General features: G+C 46.1%; 1 protein-coding gene across 9 annotated transcripts in view; it reads left to right on the top strand.

Moving 5' to 3' along the window:
- Window positions 1-6,010, top strand: part of AUTS2 (activator of transcription and developmental regulator AUTS2) — a 785,653-nt gene that overhangs the window by 598,830 nt on the left and 180,813 nt on the right. The window lies entirely within an intron of this gene.

Raw genomic sequence — 6,010 nt, 5'->3', positions numbered from 1 at the left:
ATGTGAAATGTGATGACAACAGAGCTCAGCTAAGGGAACTGGCTGAGGCCAGGGCAAATGTAGCTGAACGGCTCTTGCTGTTTTTCCTTAGACCTTGGAAATTTCCAAATGTTAGTTTTGGGTCCTATATTTGAAAAGACTTCCTAAGTCTATTTTTTCCCCCCCTTCTAGTTTCCCTTGCTTAATTCACAGTCCCCTGAAGATCCCTTCCCACTCTGGCCGTGGACGAGGCTGATGGGTTTTGCTCAGCGCAGCCCCGTGCTGGCAGAGGGCTCCAGCCTCCCTACAATGGTGGCTATTCATGAGGAGTGTGGGGAGAGCTGGGCGGGCAGGAGAGCAGAGCTGGGCAAAGACAGAGTGATTTTCCCCATAACAGTGGGCAGGTTTCAGTTGTGGAGAAGTCCAGGAGGTGAAGTGGTCCCTTGTAGAAGGCCAGGGTAAGACCATGGGACAGGTTGAAGCTGGAGCTTCAGTGATCATAGAATGATAGAACCACAGAATCATGAAGGTTAAAAACGATCCTCAAGTCCAACCTTTGACCTGATATCACCATGCATTTAGGGGGAATTTCAGAAGGGAAGAACAGACTTGAAGAGAAAAGTACCAGTTTTAAATACCAGTTACCGGAACAAAGCAACAAATGGTCTCTGGCCAGAATGTGCCACAAGCATAACAGTTTATGCAGTGAAGCTCAAAAGAGTTTCCTTTGATCTGTGACTTTGCTGATTTGTGCAGGATTGTAGCTGGCAGAGAGACATATTGACAAACCATGGGGTTGTGGAAGTAAAGCTCTGCTTTCAGGGAAATATTTATGGGTGACTCTTAATGCTGCACTTTACACGTGACTCTGGATGTGCAGCATAATTCAGAAACTGTTATGTTTTCCATTTCTTAATTTTTTAGAAGTGTTTGATACACTCATAGGGAAGGTGATAGAAGGACATGGTGAGGCTGCAGCTGTCACACAGACAGTTCCTAAAATAAGTTTTACAGACAGTTCCTAAAATAAGTTTTACACACTCATTTTCCTTGAGGTTTTCTGTCTTGTGCTGCTTTATGAAAAGAATTACGTTGTGAGAGAAGTCAAGCACGACATTTTGATGTTCAGAGCAGGTCTTTGCCTGTCATTCCAGTCATCTCCTCCTGCATGAACTGTGCTCCCTGGGCAGGTCTTGGTGTGCTTGTCCTCTCATGGTGACCTCTGTGACCCACTCTGGCTGGGCCCTGCTGAAGGTTGCTTCCCATGCAACTGCCATAGGATGTAAGAGACCCTCATTGATGAGTCTTGTTAACAAAATTAATTTCTTGTTCATGTTTTGATTCAAATCACATTTTTCAGCTGCTTTGTAGAACACATTCCTTAGCAGGTTGTCTCAAGTCATTTCTAAAGCATTCCCCAACCAGAGATGGAGCAGGGCAAGGGATGAAAGAGCCAATTGCTCCAGCATGCTCTGAGTGCAGTGCCAGGTGAAGTGAAACCCAAAGGAATGTGATCCAGCCCAGGTGAACCTGTCTGAAGGTTCCAGTGCAGGTTTGGCCCCAGGGAGCTTTATTGTTATCACTTCACTCAGCAAGGCTGCTCCAGGTACTGTAACATCTCTGGATGGCCTCATCCATCCAGTGACTTGTACAGGCTGTCCCTCCCTCCTCTGTCCACGTGCCCATGCCAGCTCATGCCCTGGGACAGAGCTCCGGGAAGTCAGCTCTGCTCTGCCATTTGTGACACGCCTTGGCTGACACTGGTGCCAGAGGGCTTTGGGGGACAGTCACTGAGCAGATCCAGGGGCCTGTGGTCAGCACAGAGAGCTGTTCTTGAACAGCACTGTACATTCTGGCAGAGAGGAAAACCTTCCTTGGAGCTTCTGGAGCCCTGGCAGGAACACTGGAGCTCTGCAGTCCCTGGCTGTCCACAGGCCAGCCAGGACGCATGGGCTGGCTCACATCTGTGGGACTGCTGCAGGGCAGGGTGGAGGCACGGCCCAGCAGGTCCTGCTGACAGAGGATTAGTCTGGCCTGGCTGGCCTGGGGCTGCTGGTGAGCCTTGGCAAGCAGGAATATTGCCCAGGAATTACATGGCTCTGGAGTGAAAGTTCAGCAGTGCAGTGCAGCCACGAGAGGAGCTGCTGCTGTTTCTACATGCTCAAAGCAAACAAAGCCACAGCCACAGCACGCTGGCACGGGAGGTGGAGGGCTGGGAAGGACCTGTGGCCCTTCCAGCTGCCCTTTGGCTGCCCCTGCAGCCCAGAGCCTGCAGCCCAGGGCAGCTGTGCCTTGTCTCCTTTCCCAGCTCTATCCCTCTTGCCTCAGTAGCCAAGCAACAACTTAGGGATGGCTCTGTTGCCTCTGCCTCATTCCAAAGGCTTTGGTTAGGATGGCACTAGTTTAAATTAATTGAGGATCTCAGAAAGGTTTGAGTTGGAAGGGATCCTTAAAGCCCATCCTGTTCCACCCCCTGCCATGGGCAGGGACACCTTCCACTGTCCCAGGCTGCTCCAAGCCCCATCCAGCCTGGCCTTGATGTACATGAGGTTGTCAGTGGTACCAAATCTTGCAGTTCCCTGTGTCATCTTCACTTGGTTGTCTTCAGAAACAGTGGGCTCGTGCCTGGGTAAAATCTGAGCAGGAATTTTTGGAAAGGAGGCCACAGCTCTACTTTCCCCTGGAGCAGAGTTAGTGCATGTGCCTCCACCTTTACAGTTTTTGTCATTCTGGTCTGCCTGGCAGTGGTATTTCATGTCTGGCATTACTTTAATAATAAAAATAAAAAAGAGGAAAAGATTTCTTGATAACTGTGTATATATTTGATACGATCTCCTTTTACTGAGAGTAAGGCCATTGGAGGAACGGGTTATCTCTGGGCTGCAAACCACCATTCTATTAGTCTGTTTGAAGTTATCTAGAAAGTCTGTGTGAAATATAGCCTCCTTCTTCCCCTCCCTTTCAACCTTCCTTCCCCTTAAATATATTTTCGGTCCCAGAACAAAGCAAGGCTGTACTGCAATACAAAAACATTGTTTAAAGGGTCTTTACCCCGAGGTTTTATTTTCAGCCCTCTCTGGTAAATGGGGCTGGTCCAGCCTGATTCTAACCTTTATGCAAATTTAACGATAATTCAGCACAATATTTATAAGATTCAGAGTTAATTAAATCCCAGTGGAGATCAGACCCTGTATGACCTCATTACAGTTATACACAACCGCCTAATTTCCCCGAACAACCGCCGAGTGGAGGGTGTGCTAATTTAGGGAATGTATGGACATATGTACTGGCTAGATGTCTGTCTGTGCAGCCTGAGTGGCAGCATCACTGCTCCTCCCTGTAACCAGCTCCTACTGAAAATCACATTAGCTTTTGTTAATAGACTCCTTTTTTTTGTTCCGCTGGATCTTTAATCGATAAAAATAAAATTAAAGAGACATTAATTATCAAGCCTTGAGTTCCTGAGCTGGAAGGCATTTTAGCAATGCAAAGTATTATTATTGCTATTAATTTTATTAGATAGGCTTCATTTTCTTCCCTACATAATGAAGAATTTAGGTGGATTTCACCTGTGTGCAAAGGGGTTGGCTCAAGGCCTCTTGCATCGCTCCAGTCTTATCTGGGAGGCTGCAGAGGAAGGTTTGAATGATTCATGGGAGCCAGGATGGGAAGTTGCCATCTGTGAGCAGCTGAAAATTAAATCAATCTTTGTGTCCTTCAGTGCACATGGGCTGGTGTGTACAGACACACATGTGTACATGCTAACATGGGAGGGTTAATTCCCTTTATTGCCTTTCCAATCTGAATCCTTCTCGTGATCTTTTATGTTTAGTCTTTGGGGGTCTTGTCTGTTATTGCCATGGACACAGTGAGGGTGGGAGTGGCTATTTCTCAAGAGAGCGTTCATAGAAAAAGCTCCATACAAGGGAGCAGGAAGGACAAATTTTATTTGCCTATAGGGTAATCCAAGGGGGACTGAAAAAAATTCTTTAATGGTAAATAGTTTTCACTGTATTTGGATTAATTTCATTTTGGACACAACTTCAATGGTTCTTTTCCTTTGGTAATAAAACACTATTATCTAGTAAAAATAGGGAATTTCAGTGTTTTGAATTCTGTCATGAAAAAGGAATGGCTCATGGGTCTTTTGTGTGTGTGGTTGTATCTTCTTGGTGGGAAAAAAAACATTAGGAGTGACTACAAGTATCCATTTTTCAATCTAAAAATCTCCTTATTTTCATAATCATATGCAGAACTGAATCTTTAGGTTTAATAAATATAAAAAAATCCCCCTTGAGTTTTTTTGTTTTGGTTTGGGTGGTTTTTTTGTTGGGTTATTTTTTTTTTTTTTTAGTTTAGTTTTCCTTTAGTGTTTTTTTCTCATTTCCTTTACTCATGAAAGGGATGAACAGTAGAACTATGAGTTTCTGCTTTGTCAACATGGGTTGGCCCTTTCAGCACGTAAATATTTTCAGCAGTTTGCCCACAACACACACATCCATATCCCCAGCAGCAATCCCTGAGCTGGGAGGAGTCAGCGGCACATGGACAAAGTTTTCTCAGAGCTCCCAAAACAAAGCCTATTCTGGAGTCTGCAGAACAGCATCATTCCTGTGTGTAACAGCAGAGACAAGGAAATAAAGCAGCCATGAATGATCTCCTCTTGCACCACGGAATGGACAGCATTCCCCATTAGCTCCTCCTTATTACTGCATCCGAGGACGCCCGAGTCAGATGAAAGGGAAATAAAATGAACATGTTTTTGATGATCAGCAATGACACAGGCAGAGATACAGCGAACAGAGTGGCAGGGCCTGTGCAGAGCAGTGACTGACAGGACCTCTGATCTCCATGCCCACAACTCTGTGTGATGGGGAGGCAGCTGCAATCTGTTCTGTTTAATGTGAGCTCTGCACAGCCCTCGGGCTATTTGTAAGCTGCCAGGGAGCTTTGTATCGCACAAAGTTTGGGCACCTTGCTGAATTTCATGGCTCTAGCTGTGCTGCAGGGCTTGACAGTTTAAAGGATAGAAAGGGGTGGGAAGTTTCTTAAATAGCCTTCTGCCAAATTAAGAACAGTGCCCATATGCAGGTCAGAACTGGTTGTGAACAGGGATTGCAAACTGTGGCGTTTGTTCCCTCCCTCCAGGAACAAACAAAAAAGGGGTTCTGTGCTTGGGATGCAAAGTGCCAGGGAAAGACCAGTGGCTGGAGAATATTCTCAACACTACCAGACACACATGAAAACAAAAGCAAAAAGCCCATCAGGCCAGAGAGGAAAAGGTGTCTTTAACACAGGAGCCCCTTTAAGAGCTTTCTGAGGGCCTGTGGGGATTTTGTGGTGGTTGAGGTTTTTGGGGGGTTTGCTTTACTTTTCCTTCAGAGTTGCTCTAGTTCATTAATTTTTAACAATTTATCAGTATGGGGAGATAAATCCCCTGCAGTCCCTTTTAATATATTTTCTTCTTCTTTTCAAGTAAATGATTGATGAGTATCAATCTAATTGTTCAATACCGAGTGGTTGCTAATGTAGGGCCCCTGTTGCCTGAGGGTTCCTACCATGGTTTATAACCCTGTGCAGATAGTCTGGTTAAGATCTTAAGTAGCCAAAGCTGTAAAAGTTTATGTCTGTGGGTGGGTGGGGGAGTAGAGAGCTCACAAGTAAGCAAGGCACATTTCCATTAATCATGTTGCTCTCCTTTTGGCTGCTGGATTGGGCAATACATTCCCATCTATGCAAGCTGGGTGGAGAAGAGTTTCTCTGTGTTAGTATTTGCCTCTGGCAAACAGGGCCCAGAGCTGTGGTGCCTTGTGGAAGGAGACTCATGGAGGAGGAAGTGTAGTCTGGTGGTGGAGGCACAGGGCAGGGCTGGCTGCTCTGTGTTCATCCCCGCTGTGGCTTTGCTGCCTTACACCAAACACGACTTTGCTCACCCCCAGGGATTACTGAGCTCCAGTGTGACAGGGGCTCATGGCCACTCAACAGCCTTGCTGTGGCCTTCACACCGTTCAGGCTCCTTAAATTTGGGTGC

This window comes from Anomalospiza imberbis, chromosome 20, assembly GCF_031753505.1.
Source record: "Anomalospiza imberbis isolate Cuckoo-Finch-1a 21T00152 chromosome 20, ASM3175350v1, whole genome shotgun sequence".
NCBI lineage: Eukaryota > Metazoa > Chordata > Aves > Passeriformes > Viduidae > Anomalospiza > Anomalospiza imberbis.
The sequence above is the reverse complement of the archived record's forward strand: the minus strand, read 5'-3'. Positions and strand labels throughout refer to the sequence as shown.